Source organism: Rhineura floridana, chromosome 4 (genome assembly GCF_030035675.1).
Source record: "Rhineura floridana isolate rRhiFlo1 chromosome 4, rRhiFlo1.hap2, whole genome shotgun sequence".
NCBI classification, from domain to species: domain Eukaryota; kingdom Metazoa; phylum Chordata; class Lepidosauria; order Squamata; family Rhineuridae; genus Rhineura; species Rhineura floridana.
This window is the reverse complement of record NC_084483.1, coordinates 88361503-88379489: the sequence shown is the minus strand read 5'-3', so window position 1 is coordinate 88379489 and position 17987 is coordinate 88361503.

Genomic DNA, 17987 nt, shown 5'->3' with positions numbered 1-17987 from the left:
TTTGCCATTCAGATTTTTGAATGAGGAAATTCAAACAAAATTTGGCATCCATCCAGAGCTGCCAAATATGATGTACCAGTGGTTTGCAAACTATACTCTTGGAACACTTTGTTCTTTATAGGTTATGGAGTTGTTCAGTGAGAATTATGAACGGAAAGACAGCTTGCCCTTCACTGCTATGTTCCACTGCAATACATAGCTACAGGGAATGTTAGTTGTGCTCTAAAATTTCCCATTCTCATTTCATAAAAGGCAATGGTGAGTTCCAACACTGGTCCATATGAACATGTGTACATCCTAGAATCCTCTACAATATACAGTATATATCATAGAATCCTCTGCAATGCTATGCATACCCCAGACATATAAAAGCTCCTTGGCAGATGTTGATGCGGAAAGTGTTCTCTGATAGCAGAAAGCGGAAAAACCAGGAATAATTGTTGAGCACTTACTTGCTCAGCCTTGAAACCAACTGGTCTGGGTGAATGCTCAAATCAAACACTCAAAAAAACCCTGATGGAATTTTCTGAATGATCCAACTGATCATGTGAGTTGTCCAATTCTGGTTCACCTCTTCCACTCCTCACTCATCCTGATAGTTCCTCCAAAGGAGAAAATAAATTCTTAGCATAAGAAACTAGGGTGGGGATCTGGTGGCAGAAAGCAGGAGAGATGTCAACCACTTATCCCCAAAGTGGCCTTGTACAGGACCCACACATAATGAGGAAAATAATACACTTTACGGGGGCGCAGAGATCTGAAAGAGGTGAAGCTGGGCTAAATTCTTGATCAAAGCAACCCATAACATTTGTTTTACATTCCATTAAATTCTAAAATGTGTGACTTTAGAGTCTGAAGAACAGAAAGGAACTTCTAAATGTCTACTTCACAAGTATTCCTACAGATCTTTCTGAGAATTTTTGTTGTAAATGATGCATTTGGGGGGAAACCAGTTTATTTTTGGAATAATATGAACAAATCTCATCTTATTACATGAGGTTAACACAGAACAACTACAACTATTTTTTTGTGAAGTGTACATAGCCCTATAGATTTTTTACGCATTGCGAGTAACTGGCAGAAGCTGAAAGATGTTTCAGCAAATTAGCACTCATCAAAAGCTGCAGGCATTCTACTATGTTTCAAAAATGGTTAAGACATCTAGCTGTTTGTCTATCAAGTGTGACCTAGCAAGAGGAATTGACTTTGAGGAAATAACTCAGATTTTGCAATGAAAAAAATACTAGAAAAATAACACTTTTAAAGAGAACTGGTTTTTATTTGCAGCTGCATTGGTACATTTGAATATTTTTTAATAATCAAATGATTAACAGGACAATACCTTGATTGGGACAAAAAACAAACAAAACAAAATAGCTTGCAAGTTTTGTAGGATCCTTTTTCTGACTGGATCATGTTAAACAAAAATAGCGAAAGGGGAACAGTGTCTGTCAGAAGGCTATGGATCAGTATGGGCCTTGGTGTCATTTCAGAAATGTAGAACATGTAAAAGTCCAGGCCAGAAACCAAACACCATTTGCTCCTGACAGAACCACTTCTGGTCTGAGAGGACTGTGGGGCAGCCCGTCCCCCACTTCCAGGGCTACTAAAGACATTAATGTCTTGAGAGAAGGCATTGTTAATTTGTTTTCTAAAAATAAGTAGTAAGTAAAGAGGTAGTCGATATAATGTTCCATCTAGTGTCACTAGCAAAAATATTAACATGGGACTCTGAATTACCACCAAAGCTTGATATTATTCCCCTCTCATCCATCACTACATGCCCACACTGTTGTGATAACAGCACAGCCAATTAGCCAAATTAATGACACCACTGCCCAAGAGAGAACACAGTATGGAGTAGCAGGCAAAAAGGTGCTCCAGCTGCCAATCATGGAGCACCCAAAAATTCCTACTCCACCCCAAAGGGCAATTGGCTAAACCCATAGTACTTTAAGGGCAGGCTCCCTGAGCAATTTATGCGTAGGCTCCCTGAGCAATTTAGGTTGCTGCACAAGTTGAAAAGTGGTCAAAGAGGGAGCGGTACCACTCTTAAATAGTATGATACAGAACACCCCATTATTGGCTGCCAGGCAGCCAGATGAGATTACCCACCCCTACCCCAGATCACAGAGGTAATGCTCTTGCATGGTTCTTCCCATAAGGGCTGCGACAAATTCACCCCCATTTGGTCTGCGGGAGTAGAATTCATATAATCGCTGGTATACACATACACACACCATGAATGCTCATACTGTGTAACATCTCCACAGGACTACTGTGAAACACACTTGAATCCCATTGCCAGTTATCAAATATTATCAAATATTAATTGTCAGATACCAAATACTGAAATATTGGGTGTGAAATATAGATACTAAATATTTGAAAAATACTGAAAATACACAGAAATGATCTTGCATCAAAATCTGCAAAAGAGAATTTTAAGAGGAATGTTGGGAACAACTTGTTTCAGTCGTAGATATATATTTGATTACTCAGTCAGGAACACATTTATTATTGTTGCTGCTGTTTTTATTCTTATTTCACCAACTTCTCAGGCCAAACTGAGCTAAGTAACTTTTCCCTGCATCAATAGCCCTTTTCAGGCTTTATGCTTTGTGTGATTAGAATTGTGTGGAAAGAATAGGGCTGCACGCAGTGCTCCTACACCACCCATCACATGCTGCCCTCTCCCTGCGCCATTCATTTATTGAGAAAGAATGGCAAGGAAGGTCGCTCCTCTACATATCTAGGCACCTCATGCAATTTAAAACCCTGTGCAGCCTGGGGTCTAAATTGCTCAGAGAGCCTACGCATGAACAGCCCACTCCTCACTTCAGACCTCCCACCCAATGTGTGAAAGGCAGCAGGTCCGGGTGACAGAGAAATAACAAAGGGAGTGGTCCCATTCTTCTTCTCCTTACATGATTCTATTCACATGAGGATGGAACACCTAGACAGGGTTATCATATGGGTCACTAGCTGCTATTGGTCTGCAGCAGAAACTGTTGGCCTTCAGAACTGCAACACAGTACTACTGATATTTTAGCACTCATTTGAAAATGTTCCTTATATCAAGGATGTTCTTCTTCATCATGTCTCTGGCATTCTGTAAAAACAAATTCAGGCCATAAATTAACATGACAGAATATATTTCTGATCTGAATGATTTTCATCTCAGATTTCCTGAACAGTTGAAATACAGATCATGAGACCAAACGGAGGTACAATGCAACCTAATTTGCACAAATGATCTGGGAGATGTCCAGAACTATGGCAAACGGTTCCATGAATGTAAGCTGGGCCAAAGGATGTATCCAGAAATATGTTATGAAATTAAACACCATTATTTCTTTGGCTGCAGAGAATGTAGGCTTGGCTTCCAGAGTCAAGTCTCTAGCTAGAATGTATTTATGTAAATTTTGTTCCATTTGTTTCTTGCAACCATTCACAACATGACAAGTATCTTGACATATTTATGTGACATAACTTGCAAGGCAATGATAGGAGTATTATATAGCTCTGAGTTTGTGACTCTATAGATTAGAGCTGTCTGTCCATTCGAAAATATCATTTACAGAGGTTTTAACACAGGGATGAAAACTCCCTTTGGATGGTAGCTTATACAATAAGCTCTTAATCAAGAAAGGTTTCTTTTGTAAAAGTCTTGGTAGAAAACTCTGCAATTCAGAATAAGAAAGAGAAAATGAGGACAAGTGAGCAAATACAATTCAATGAGCATTTTTGCAGACTACTAATTCCAAAAGATTTTACTGGATTTTTGGACTTGGAAATCGACTAGTGCTAAGACCTGTTGCATTGGCAAAGAAATGCATAGAATGGATCATTCCTATATCACAGCAGTCATGTGTAGAAGTGCAGTGGCCAAAATCTTTGCCAGAGGCAACCACACACTTGTTTACACATAAGGGGTTAATGACACAAGATCAGCAGTCACAATCCTTTGGCTATCACAAAAACATCTTTGGCTGTAATCCTACTGAGGTGTTCACCAGAATGTGTGAGAAAACAAACTATGTAGACAGCATGGGACTGTGTGCACCAACCCTGCTTAACATCCTCCCATGCACAGCCTGCCCTTAACCTTCTCATGTGCAGTGTGAAGGGCTGAAAAGGACATTTTAAGTGCATTCAGCAGAATGATTTAGAAGCCTCCCCTTGATCAGAAACCCCACTTTATCAGGGTTCCCAATCACAGGGAAGCTTCTAAGTGCATTCAGCCTTACAGTCTCCCTTCAGACTTCCAAGGTGAACATGCCAAGATCAAGTGTGTGTGTGTGGGGGGGAATGCGCAGGGACATTAGGGAAGTTTTAAAACAGTTGCATTGGTTGCCCATTCATTTCTGGGCCCAATTCAAGGTGCTCATTGTACTTTTTAAAGCCCTAAATGACTTAGGGCACAATCCAATTGCCAGTAATGCTAGGCTGAGGGTAGTTGGATATGGTGGATCCCTGGCTGAGCCAGATGTGTCCTGGCTTGGCCAGGCAATACCAGGCTACACCAGCAGAAGCTCCTCATCCTGGCTCACCTACAGCAGAGGTGAGACCCAGCTGGCTTAGCCAGAAGTCCACTGGGGAAGCCCAACCCGGTGGAAGGGAAGCTGGTGGAAGGCCCTATGAAGTGGCATTCCTGGGGTACGTTGGAGAAGAGGCTGAGTTGGGGGTAGGACCTGAGCTACATCCAACTCATGTTCGGAGCACACATGCAGGTCCCAATCCAGGCAAAAGTTACACCGGGAGAAAGGTTGGACTAAGAAAATAATTACAATGAAAGTCTATGGAGAGTGCTTACTCGAGGGGTATTTGTGAGAGCCAAGACAGGGCATTCTCTGTGATAGCCTCTATGTTGTGGAACCTCTTCCCTGCAGAGGTACATTTGGCAACTTCACTGTAGAGTTTTCAGCAAATGCTGAAGATGCACCTCTTTACCCTGTCCTTTGACAACTGAGATGCATATTTTTAGGACCCACCCTATTTTTGTGATGTAATTTTAGGTTGTCTTTAACTGTTTTTAAGGATGTATTGTAAAATTGTTGTGACCCACCTTGGGCACTCTGGGTGAAGGCCAAGTAATAAATTTAAATAACAACAACGATAGGGGCAGCACATACACGTCCATACCCCAGATGCAGTTTGTGCCCTCATGCATTTGGCTGAATGCCTGACTGGGCTTTCTGTGAAACCCATGCTTCCTTTCCTTGAATTGAGAGTCTGAATCCTTGAATTCTGCTTCTGGTGACTGATGCACATGTATAGATGAGGGGAGAAATTCAGTTCAGTTCTTGTTTAAAGGCGAACCTATTAAATGTGTACGTGAATTCACACTTTCTGAAACAATACGAGAACCAAAACACAGCCATCCTTCAAATTTCACAATTCTCCAAATTTTGCAATGTAGTCCCCCAACCAAGTAATGTGTACAAAAATGCATCAAGTGTGCATAAACATGCATATATGAGTGAAAAGAATATACAAAAATGCTGTATTAGGGAAAACAGGTCTGCAAAAATGGGTAAATCAGGCAAAATTCCATACAAACGTGTGCATCTTAAGAGAAATTTGCATTAAAATGATGATAAGTTTTCATGAGGACTTTTTTAAAAAAATCAAACCAATGTGGAAATGTGGAGAACTGAACGTAAGATTGAAAATAAAAGAAGAAAAGAAAGGGAAAGAGCCTGAGATTGGCAGATTCACCCGTCCCTATTCACATGGGAAGATGTAGCCTTTTGTAAATAAAGCACACGGTCAGTCAAAGGAAGAGTGGCATCAAGGTAAGAATTTATGTTTAGATTTAGGATGTGTATCAAAGCAACTAGTGCAACAGGCAAACGCAAGCTCACTAGGTGACCTTGGGCCAGTCACTTTCTCTCAGCCTAACCTACCACACAGGATTATTGCGAGGATAAACGGGGAGAGGAAGAACCATGTATGCTACCTTGAGGTACTTGCAGGAAAGGCATAGTATAAATGGAATAATGCAAATAAAGAAGATGCTGGCAGAGTACTGGCTATGGCGGCAGTGCTGATGGGAGAAAATTAAGATAAGAGAGTTATAAGCATCAGTAGGCAAGTCAGAGTCAGATCCAGAAGACTCCCAAGAGGGAAGGACACAAGTCAAATGGCGTTAGATAAGCGAATGTGCAAATTATGTGCAATAAACATGTGAAATAATGAAGCAGGAGGATAAAGCCCAAAGGAGCCAAAATCTCCAAAAGGAGGGAGGCAAAGCACATCAGGTCACTTTGTAGCATGGAATTTACAGTGTCAGGAGCCCTATGCGGAACTCATTTTCTATGCACCGTGACAGCATTTTAATGGTTAACAGATATCGCTGCTGTGGGGCTGACAACAACTTCAGGATCCATGGCCTCTTGCTCTCTCTCTACTGGTTTGTTTTAGCATGTAATAAATGAGATAGGGATGGAATCAATCAATTAGCTGGTTAGTGTTCTCTAAGAAGAGGGACAACTGCCAAACACAATCCTGTATAATCTATCTGGAAGGAGGAGAGAGGAACATAATCTGGAGAGATGAAACTAAGCATGGAGTAGTTATTATTCCCTCCATCAGCAACACCTTGCTCTGGGTGGCTTGAGAAGTTTAATGACTGATCCACTGCAGTAGTAGCATCTGCCCCAAACAGGACTGCTAGTCATTTATTTGTTAAATATATCAGCTCAAAAATGTGTCTAGAAATTTAGTCAAGATTATATATTAATAGCTATTGTGATTGCAGCAATGCTTGCTGGTCTATTTTATATAGGATGGGGAAATATTATTTAAAACAGTGCTGTATAGTCAGTGTGAAGGTACTGAGAAATACATTATTTTCTTGAGAAAACCAAATGATGACATGTTCTATCTACTGTTTCCTAATATTACCAACCTAGGAAGGAAGCAAGGCAACAGCAAAACTGTTTTGGCAACAGAGGATAGTGATCACATACATGGTTCTCTGATATTCACGGCATTCAGTTGCAAGAGCCGCTGATATTTTTTCAAAGAAAGAAAGAAGTGATTAAAATGGTTGCTTCACTCGATCGTAGAACAAATAAATCCTGTGGGTTGAATCCAACTAAGTCATCCTCAGAGTGAACCCACTGAACTCAATGGACTTACGGCATCCATTTTCCATTCAGGACCCACCGAGTCAGCAGAACATCGGCACTGCTGGGAGCTGCACGCACGAATGAAAAACAAAAAGCTGGCTCTCATGAATATCCCTGCCAGTGAGTAAGTGCTCCTCATTGACTTCCATTAGAATTATTTTCTTAGACCAGCCTTTTTCTCCGGTGTAACTTTTGCCCAGATTGGGACCCACAGGAGCCATTTGAATGGGAATTGGATGTTGTGTAAGTACCCCCCTTGCCCCCCTCCAGCATGCCCCCAGAACACCCATTGTTTGGCCCTTATGCCGGCTTCCACCAGCACCCCTTTTGTCAGGCTAGGTTTCCCTGACGGACCCCTGGCTGAGCTGGCAGGGTCCCAGCTCTACCAGCTGCTAGCTCAGCCGGGGGTCCACCTTATCCAACTCCCTTCAGCCCAGCATAAATACGAGTTAGATTGCACCCTTAGTTGGATTCAATCCTATATCTGTGACAAGAGGTGAACTGACAGCTTTAACAAGCATCGTTCATTTTTTTCCCAAGTACAGATGTGGGCATTGATGGGGTCCCTGGATTAATTTATCACTGTCTTTTAGCCTTAATCCAGAGTTCTCATCTGCCATTTGGCTTCTCTGTTTCAGGGGCCAACAAAGGTATCATTGAACATGTGTTTGTGGATTCATTTGTTTTGTTTGAGTGATGAGGTGGACATCTGGCCACTACAAGCTGTCCCAACATCACCAATTATTTCACATAGACATGCCATCTGGCTGAGCTGTCAAATGAGAGCAAGCAAAAAAAAAAATTGGTCTTATGGAATTGATGAGATTGAAAACAAGAGCTAGCCTGGGAAGGATCTTTATCCTCTGAGCCTATCTCCCTGGGTTACTCAGGAGTTCCTAAAGGGCCTCAGACAGTTTAATTTTCTGTTTAACAATATGGGGAGAAATGCCAGTGGGTGAATAGTTGGAAGATAAAGCAATGCAAAATTCACCACAAAGTGTAACCAGCCAGTGTGGCGTTGCTGTTAGCGCACTGAACTGGGACCTGGAAGATGAGGATTTAAAGTCCCACTCAGCCATGAAGCTCCCTCTATGACATTGGGCCAGTCACTACCACTCAGCCTAATCTATTTTATAGGGTTGTTAAGAGGATGAAGTGAGGAAGGGGAGAACAATATATGCCAAGTTGGACTCCTTGGAAGCAAGTTTCAACTGAAAAGGATTGTGGGTATTTATCCTTGGCTGTGTGGGAGCATTGACTACCCAGTGCTCTCACTGCACAGTTACTTTTAGTTTCTCTCTCTTCAACTACAGCAGATGTTCCTGTTATGTTGTTACTCTGAGGAAGGGGATTTGCTGGCTTTTCTGGCCTCCTGGGCAGTGGTCCAGCTGCAGCTGTAGAAAAAGGATGCATAACAATGGAATCTTCTTGTTCTTATTCTAGCTTTACATCATCCTGCTGCTGCTGCTGCTGCTGCTGCTGCTGCTGCTGCTGCTGCTGCTGCTGCTGCTGCCGCTCGACTAACACCACTGCCCTCTCCCTGTTGGATTTCTGCTCTGCAGGTGTCACGTCTTGCAGGACCAAGCCCCCAGGTACTCAGTCAGCTGTTGCCGATATCGTCCACCTGTCCCTTCCCTGGAGGGGATACATAAACTGGCTGGCTGAGGTGGTTCCTGCTCTGCAGATTGCCTGGCTTTTTGTGGGTCTTGAGTCATATGCCTGGGAGAGAGGACTCAGAGCCAAGTGGGAAGATTTGAGGGGGCCCAATTAGTGTAGTGAAGGGTAGAGGGAGATATAGCATTGTGAGGAGGATTTGCCAGGTAAGGGGAACACAGCCCAGGTAGTTAATGACTGTACCTTGTTCCGGTCCTCCCCACACCCGCAGGTTTGTTGGTTGCCCTATCAGCCAGCTCTAACATCTCCGGAGGCTGCTTCTAAACGCCACATCGGTGCATAATAAGATCTCCCTCATTCATGATTTAATTGTGGATGAGGCAGCCGATCTGGCATGTATAACCGAGACCTGGGTGGGTGAGCAGGGAGGAGTCAGTCTCTCCCAGCTATGTCCACCAGGATACCTGGTTCAGCATCAGGGTAGACCTGAGGGTCGGCGAGGGGGGTTTGCTGTGGTCTGTAGGAGCTCCATCTTCCTCTGCAAGCACCCTGTACATGTGACTACTGGACTACTGGTCTGGAGTGTTTGCCCCTTGTGTTGGGTCAGCGGGACAGACTGGGGATTCTGTTGGTGTACCACCCACCTCACTGCCCAACAGACTCCCTAGCTGAGCTGACAGAGGTGGTCTCGGGTGTATTGTTGAGATTCCCCCAAACTGTTGGTTCTGGGGGATGTCAACATCCATGCCGAGGCCACCTTATCCAGGGCAGCTCAGGATTTCATGGTTTCCATGACAACCATGGGACTGTCCCAATATGCCATTGGCCCAACACATGTAGCAGGGCACACTCTAGACTTGGCTTTTGCAACTGGACACGGAGATAGTGATCTGAATGTGGGGGGCCTTGCATCAGTCCCTCCGTCATTGTCATGGCCCCATCAGAGGACTCATCAGACGAGGATGACTCGGGAGTAACAGCAGCAGACCCAGAAGCAGCAGACCCAGAAGGAGAAATGGAGGAAACTCCTGAGAACCCAGCTCCTTCTCCCCCTCAGCTGCAGAGCACCCCGACACAGCTGAAGCCCTTCAGCCAGACGCAGACAGGGAACAAGATACTCCCCCCTCACCTGCAGAACGTAGACAACAGAAGGTCAGGCAGAAGAGGGGCAGGCCTGTCCACTTAAGGCCAAAACGCTGATGGCTCACACCCACTGACAAACCTGCTCCTTAAAAGTCAAACCTTGGCTTCAGCTTGTTGCTGACTACAACGTCAGGCGTGACCACTGTGTGTCTTCCTATCCCCTGAACCTTGACTTGGACTGATCTCTCGGCAAACTAGACCCGGACCTTCACTGACGTCTCTTCTGGATTTCTGGCTTGGCACGTAAGCTTTGAACGGCCTCTGCCCTTATCTTGCTTCCTCCTTGCTAGCCTGGCAGATTTATAGCCAAGCTGCCAGCTGAGGACTTACGGCCTGGCAATTACCAAGGAATCTCCAGCCCTGCCTGCACCCCCACTGACACTGCTGTCTCAGTGAAGAGCTGACAGTCATGGACAGATCACTGCTTGCTGAAGTTTAGACTTACAGCGGCTTTTCCCCTCTGCAAGGGTGGGGGACCTATTAAGCTGGTCCGCCCCCCAGAGACTAATGGATCCGGATGGTTTCCAAAGGGCTCTGGGAGTTTTCCGGCTAATAGGGCTGGCGCTCCTGTCGAAACCCTGGTTGAACTGTGGAATACAGAAATGACCCGGGCGGTTGACATGATTGCTCCTAAGCGCCCTCTCCTGTGTAGAGCTCTTACGGCTCCATGGTATACCCCAGAGCTGAGAGCGATGAAACAATACAGGAGACGGCTTGAGTGCAGATGGAGACGAACTCCTGGTGGATGCAATTACACACTGGTAAGTGCCCAAAGTAAGCTGTTTTTAGGGGCAGTGAGGGCAGCAAAAAAAACACAATATTTTGCTGCCACTATCAAATCATCAATCTGCTGCCCAGCGGAGCTCTTCAGAATTGTCCAGGGACTATTACACGCTGGCCCCAAGGACATGGTAGAACCATCTGAGGCCTGCTGTAATGAATTTGCTAGGCACTTCCAGGATAAAAATTTTAGCATCCGCCAGGATGTAGACTCCAGTGTTATAGCAGGTGAATCAAGCGAGGTATCCAGAGCACAGCCTTGTCCCGATTTCTTGGATGAGTTTCAGTTGGTACAGCTTGAGGACATTGACAAGGTGCTTGGACAGGTTCGTGCAACCACTTCTGTGCTGGATCCTTGACCTTCTTGGTTAATAAAAGCTAGCAGGGATGGAACAGCTGGCTGGGCCAGGGAAGTGATTAATGCCTCTCTGTGAGAGGGGGTGGTCCCTGGCTGCCTGAAAGAGGCGGTAGCGAGACCACTCCTGAAGAGACCCTCCCTGGACCCAGAAAATCAACCACTATAGGCCGGTAGCAAATGATCCATTCCTGGGCAAGGTCCTTGAACGAGTGGTGGCAGGCCAGCTCCAGACCCTCTTGGATGAGACCGATTATCTGGATCCATTTCAGTCAGGTTTCAGGTGTGGTTTTGGCACAGAAACAGCCTGTATGATGACCTCTATCGGGAGAGAGAGTTGGGAGTGGGAGGGACTGCATGGCGGTGGTTCTGCTCCTACTTGGCGGGTCACCTCCAGAAGGTGGTGCTTGGGGAACATTTCTCGGCACCCTGGACTCTCCAGTATGGGGTTCCGCAAGGGTCAGTTCTCTCCCCCATGCTGTTCAACATCTACATGAAACCGTTGGGTGCGGTCATCTGGAGCTTTGGAGTGCATTGCCATCAGTATGCTGATGACACACAGCTCTATTTCTCCTTTTCATCTTCTTCAGGTGAGGCTGTCAATGTGCTGAACCGGTGCCTGGCTGTGACAATGGACTGGATGAGGGCTAATAAACTGAGGCTCAATCCAGACAAGACTGAGATGCTGCTAGTGGGTGGTTCTTCTGACCGGATGGTGGATGTCTAACCTGTCCTGGATGGGGTTGCACTCCCCCTGAAGGAGCAGGTTCATAGCTTGGGGTTCTCCTAGAACCATCTCTGTCACTTGAGGCTCAGGTAGCCTTGGTGGCATGGAGTGCCTTCTACCAACTTTGGTTGGTGGCCCAGCTACGCCCCAATCTGGACAGGGATAACCTCACTTCAGTTGACCATGCTCTGGTAACCTCCAAGTTACATTACTGCAATGCACTCTATGTGGGGCTGCCTTTGAAGATGGTTCGGAAGCTGCAGCTTGTGCAAAATGCAGTGGCCAGATTGGTAACAGGGACTAGATGGTCCATACATATAAAACCGATTCTAGCCCACTTGCATTGGCTGCCTGTATGTTTCCGAGCTCGATTCAAGATGCTGGTTTTAACCTATAAAGCCTTACATAGCTTAGGATCACAATACCTGATGGAACTCCTCTCCCAACGCAAACCCACCCATACACTACGCTCAACATTCAAGACCTTCCTCTGGGTGCCTACTCGAAGGGAAGCTGGGAGTCTGGCAACAAGAGAGAGGGCCTTCTCAGTGGTGGCCCCCAAATTATGGAATGATTCATTTGACGAAGTGAGCCTGGCGCCAACACTGTTATCTTTTCGGCGCCAGGTCAAGACTTTCCTCTTCTCCCAGGCATTTTAGCATGTGTTTTTAAATTGCTTTTAAAAAATTGTGTTTTTAAATTTGTATATTTGTTTTTAATGTTTTTAATTGTTGTAAACTGCCCAGACAGCTTCGGCTATGAGGTGGTATACAAATACAATAAATAAATCCTGGCACTGACTTATCAAGGTAGGGCTTGTTCACCCTATAATTGAACTTCATGGGATTCCTCCTCCAACCAACAACCTCCTTTAACCATTTCTTATCCTCTTGTGGCCACTGCTAAGCCAAAGGATTTTCAGATGCAGAAAAGAGGTTATTGTGATCCTGTTGTTAATTGCAATGCTACAAACAAAACAACAGGCACCATCTAGCAACAGTTAATCACTTTCTAAGCCCCCTTTTCCAGTGATATTTAAGCATGATGTTTTCTTTTTCTCACTTTGAGATCAGTGCTTCAAACAGTGCTTGACATTGGCTGGATTATATTCAATATCTTTACTGAAGTGGCTCTACCCTGAGGGATCCCTTTGCACATTAAATTGTCTGCCAAGTAACTTTTGCTCAAGTGCATGAAAGTCCTGTTTGTGGCAAAGATTCTTGGGAGCATGCCAGGGTGCACATTCAGTACACAGAGACAAAAAACAGGTCTGCTGGTCCTCATGGACCTAACTATGGGTGAGTTTTCCTAGTACACAACAATCTTCTGTGCCTGCACGCTGAAATGAAAGATTGGTTAGGGCTGCCATGTGTCTTGTTTTGTAGAAGACAGTCCTCTGTTTGAAGGAGTCCTCTATTTGTAGGGCTGTCCAGTCCAAGTCCATTATAAAGAACGGAAATGATAAGAAATAAGAACAAAATCCGTGAATTGCCCATAAAAGATTGAGCAAGCACAATGGTCACCTGGTCACAGCCTTCCTCCCTATGATGTATTATATTTCTATATAAATTATAGCAATTCTTTCTACATTTCCATCTACACCTATAAATTAGCACATGCAAATTTTATGCAAATCTGTGTCCTTTCTTTTTTTGTGATGCGTAAGTGGCTACCCTAGGAACAGCAAATAAGCTGTCTTATAGACAAGCTTGCCTGCCATTACACAGTTTTACATGGTGAAATGATGTGTGTAGTTTTCTTCCTGTGTCCATAATTCCATATAACTTCTCCCAGTTGTTTCATGTAGATGTTAAACAGCATGGGGAATAAAATAGGGCATACCTGCCAAGGGGCACAGCAATAATTCCCCAGCACAACCCTTCTGGAATTCATAATTCAAGCAGAAAAGGAACCATTGCAGTACAGTACCTCCAAACCCCGACCAAGACAGCTAAGGATACCATGGCTGATGTATTAAAAATTGCTGAGATGTCCAGGGTCACATTTTACCTATTCTTCTCTCAGTAAAGGTCATCCCACTAGATGACCAAGGCTGTTATATATATATATAAGAAGGCCTGAAGCCCAATTGAAATTGATCTAGAAAATCAGTTTCATCCAGGAATTACTGGAGTTGATGGCAACCACCTGCACAAATCATCATCATAATCTCCACTCAGTAACAGAGACCTTCCTCTCAACAAAATGCAAAGCCTCAGAATTGTCTATATATTTTTAACTGCTACATTTTAGGCTAGAAATGTGAAAAGGAATTTAAATATTAGAGCTGAGCAGTGCTTGAATAATCTCTCTGGAATTCAATGCTAAGCTCAGTGCAGAATTGGATACATTTATGAACAATGCCTTGTAATTTTTTTTCCATTTTGGAACATCCGCAGTGGTACATCCAAGGTTCTTTCTCCTCTTGGCTCCTCCCTCCTCTTGCATTCATTGTTGAAGGCAACTAGAGTCCGGATACTAAGGTGATGTCAAGCAGTGATCATCTCCTTATTTCCTCCTTGGAAAGTAGATGGATGGAGTCTGCCTAAAACTAAGATATCAATTTGTATTAACCAGGACTTGGAGGAATAAAAATATGTTTCTTAGCAACATAAATGTAACATATGCCTGATGTGGGAAATAAAGCGTGAACTTGGAAAGGAGAACTATAGTGCGCTAATCTTCTGTGATGTCCAGTGAATACTGAAGTGTTGTAACAAAAAAACTTCAACAACGACATTTGTTTTCCAAACATCATTTTTCTTTCTCATGCCTCTCATTCTTCCCATTTTAAGCCATTTTCAGCTCCAACACCTGTAGTCCAATGGCCTCCTCCTCCTCCTCCCAGATTTGTTTGTGCGTGTTTGTTCTTCTGACAGATTTCCCACTTTTCTATAAAACTAACCTCTTTAGATAATAATAGTAGAAATAATAACAACTGAAGGAAAGGTTATTGCCTTTTATTGCAAAAACATTTATTGCCTACCCTCCCTATAACAAGAGAGAAATCTAGCAAGAAGTAAAGAGCTAGCAGCCAAGTTTAGAGACTGTAAATTTCTCTATACAGTATAAACAAACACTGTAGGACCTCATTGTTTAGGCAGAATGAGGAGAAATTCATAGAAAGAGATGAACATCAAATTCTCAGCAGTATACAAAGGAGAGAAACGAGGATAAACAAAAAAGAACTTAGCATTCCTGTGGCTTGTTTTTTATATTATTATTATTGTGATCATGGCTGCAACCATCTATTTACAGTTGTGGAGAAAGAAAATATTTTCCTGACCACAGCTGAAGAGAACTTGACAGAGTTTTCCTGCTTGCCCTCTCCCATGTCATCAGTGTTTTCTGGGAGAAGAATTTGAGGTGGTTTTCCACCTAAGTGGTTACAGCTGTTTCCACAGGATCAGTCAGATGCAGTTTCTGTCTGTGTTTATTTTGGCTCTGATTTTTGACTGGAGCCCGGCAGGATGACAAAGTTTTCTATGGGGCTTGGGACCTTGGACAAACATTCCAAAGTTTCTGACTCCTTAACATTAAATGTTTGATGAATTCAGCTCTTAATTTTTTCTGGAAAAATGACAAGGCCACGGGGTGGGGGATTTCCCATCATCTCATAACATTTGTTTTCAAACAAAGAGAATGAATTTATTTGCCTGATTCTGCAAATGAGCATTTTTTTTGAGAGAGTGAGGGCAAAAAGGGGGGGGGAATCAATAGACTCCAATTTTCTATAATTGCAGGTTTAGGCTCAGTTATGATTCTTTTATAAATTGTCTACTTGAAAGGATAAATCCATTATGGTACCATACTCTTTTAAGAGTACATGTACTCTTTTTGAGATGGTAAAACAGCGTACTCTTACTTTTCACTTATCAAAGCCAAATGTACTCTTTTTGAAATGATCCAGGGATGGTAACCCTAGGTACATGTAAACTAAAACTCTCATTTTATACATTGCATTTATACCTCATCTTTCCTCCAAGGATGTCAAGATGATGTATGTGGTTCTGCTACCCACATTTTATACTCACAATAGCCATGTGAGGTAGGTTGAGCCAATCACTAATTCTAGCTTCATATCTTAACCCTCTCTAGTCTTAATCAGGCATGCTAACCCCGGTTCCACTCTGGCTGTCTTAAATGGAATGTTTTCATATAGCATGCTAATAAAGGAAGCTTATTATAAGAATATATTTTTTTCCACAGAGTTATAATGGTAAACTTCAATGTGGAAAGGATCTTTCAAGGCCAACCATAATCCAGATTGTTTCAAACACTTGGGTGACAGATGGAAATGCTGTATCATAATTTGTGAGAAACGAGTATAGGAAAATCATAGATTAAGGCTGCAGTCCTAATGCACGTTGACTTGAAAGTAAATCATATTCAAGTAGGCATGGGGAATGTCAATTTTGTTTTTTTCTCAGTTTCTCATTTTTTCATTCTCATTCAGTTTGCTGCATTTCTGCATCAGTTTGCATGAAAATTTATCATGGCTTCTGTGTGTATTTCTCCTAATAGAAACATTTTTGTATGAAATTTTATCTAATATGCATAGTTTTGCAAGTAAATTTCCCTACTGGAATTGGGGTATCATTTTCTTTAATATATGCATTTTTGTATACATTTTTTGGCTGAAGAAATCCATCACAAAATTCATAGAAGTGCACATTTCAAATGATAGCTGCATTTTGGTTTGTGTATTATTTTGCAAATTAGATAGGTTCACACTAAAATGTCAACCCAACTCAACATTGAAGTTGGTGAAACTTATAAAAATTGCTTCACATTCTCACTGGGATAGCTGTGTGCCAGTAGCCCTAATGGAAGAGCTTCCACTTCCTGTGCCTATTACTGAATAGTACAGCATCAGTCTTTACTGTTTATACATATCTTCCTTAGCTGAATGAATGACATTTTAATGTACCTTGCTATGATATGAACTCATAACACGAACCAGATGTTTCTTCATCAAAATAAATAATACATTTGAATAATACATCTGAAATCATTGGCAATAGGATGAAATGGAATTTCCATCACCATGTTTTTCAAAAATTATTCTACCATATCTGTACAGAAGAGCCAAAGGGGCAAGGGAGAAAGTAGAATATACAAAGAAAGAAATACAATTTCATTTCTTAGCTCACAATCCCATCCACAGTAGCATGATAAAAAATTCAGTTTTAAGGTGACATAATATGAAATTCATACAATGTAATATCATCTCAAACATTTACATTTCAAACAAAATATGCTCCACTGGAGACAATTTAAATATTCAATGTTAAATAATCAAGTGATACTGAATAATCATGTGTGAATCAATCATAGAGAGAGCTTCTTGGATTCCATTTATCCAGGGATGGCTACCGTATATTCCGGCGTATAAGACGACTTTTTAACCCCGGAAAATCTTCTCCAAAGTCGGGGGTCGTCTTATACGCCGGGTGCTGAAAAAGAGCGGGAAAATTAAGTAAAAAAAAAAGCTGCAGCGGGAGTGGAAGCAGTTGCAGCCGCCGTCCAGAGAGACCGTCTCGGCGAGGAAGGCAACGCAGCGAGGCTCAAGAAGTTACTGCCCTGAGGAGGGAAGCCTTGGCAGAGCCTGAGATGAAATTGACTCGAAACAGCGTTACTGCCATGAGGAGAGAAGCCTCGGCAGAGCCTGAGATGAAATTGACTCGAAACGGCGTTACTGCCGTGAGGAGGGAAGCCTCGGCAGAGCCTGAGACGAATTGACTCGAAACGGCCAGATACAGGAGGGAGAAGCCACAAAAGGCTCCCGGGGAGAACTTGGGCAAACAGGGGGTAACGGCGGGAGCTGCAGCCGCAAGCGCCTGCTAGGAATAGAGAGAACTGCAGCCGCGGTCTCTCTGATGGCCGTTAGACGAAAAACAGGAAAAATTAGCGACCCGGGTCAGGAAGAATCCCCCCCCCAAGGGAGTTCCCCAGGAATAACAACAACCTTTTAAAACAGCAAGCGCGGCCGCCTTGGATTCCTGTCTGGCTTTCTAAGGGTTAAATTATAGGGATTGATTCCTAGAGAGGCAGGAAATCTGGGAAGGAGCGTCTGGGTCCTCCAGCGCATGATCTCCTCGCCGTCTTGCCTTCTGCACGATCCTTGGAGGCTGATGCGTGGAGGGAGCAAAGCGATCTTACCGCGAGGTTCATCCTTCAACCCGGAGCAGCCTGAAATAGGACGCAAAGTTTCACCTCCGCCTCTGTCCAG